This window comes from Anneissia japonica, unplaced genomic scaffold (genome assembly GCF_011630105.1).
Source record: "Anneissia japonica isolate Jap-2015-1 unplaced genomic scaffold, ASM1163010v1 scaffold287777_len348014_cov174, whole genome shotgun sequence".
In the NCBI taxonomy this organism is placed as follows: domain Eukaryota; kingdom Metazoa; phylum Echinodermata; class Crinoidea; order Comatulida; family Comatulidae; genus Anneissia; species Anneissia japonica.
This window is the reverse complement of record NW_022745885.1, coordinates 28,548-29,076: the sequence shown is the minus strand read 5'-3', so window position 1 is coordinate 29,076 and position 529 is coordinate 28,548.

The window sequence follows — 529 nt, the reverse complement described above, 5'->3', positions numbered from 1 at the left end:
ATAAGCAACAGCTAAAAAGTAAACGTAAGTAAACAGCCAGAAATAGAACCAGAGCTTTCGGATAGCACTAGTCCTTCCTCAGTGGCGAGTGAGTGAGGGTAGAAAAAGCTAGATGGTATAAAGTGAGAATTTCATGCAAGCATGATTGGAAACAATAGGCTGGGTGAAGGTGAGATTAGAATAAACAGCCTAAACAAGTAAACAGGAAGGCCAAAACTAAACTTTAGAGGCAAGCCTCAATAAATAAGCCAAATGATTTATCCAGAATAAATTGAAATGCCATTGGTTTAATTTATATAAGAGACAGTACTGGGAGAACGTTCCTAATATTGAGTCCAAATGGTGTGGTTGTTTTAAGTAAAAGTTCCCAGTGATTCTCTTTATCTTTGCGATTTTTGTCGCTCCAACTGGCATTATGGTCAATTGCAATCACTATTTGAAATTGAATGACCAGCTAAATTGAAATGTTCGGCTACTGGTTGATTAAGCTTAGATGTTCTGATAGCTGATCTATGTTGCGTCATTCTGA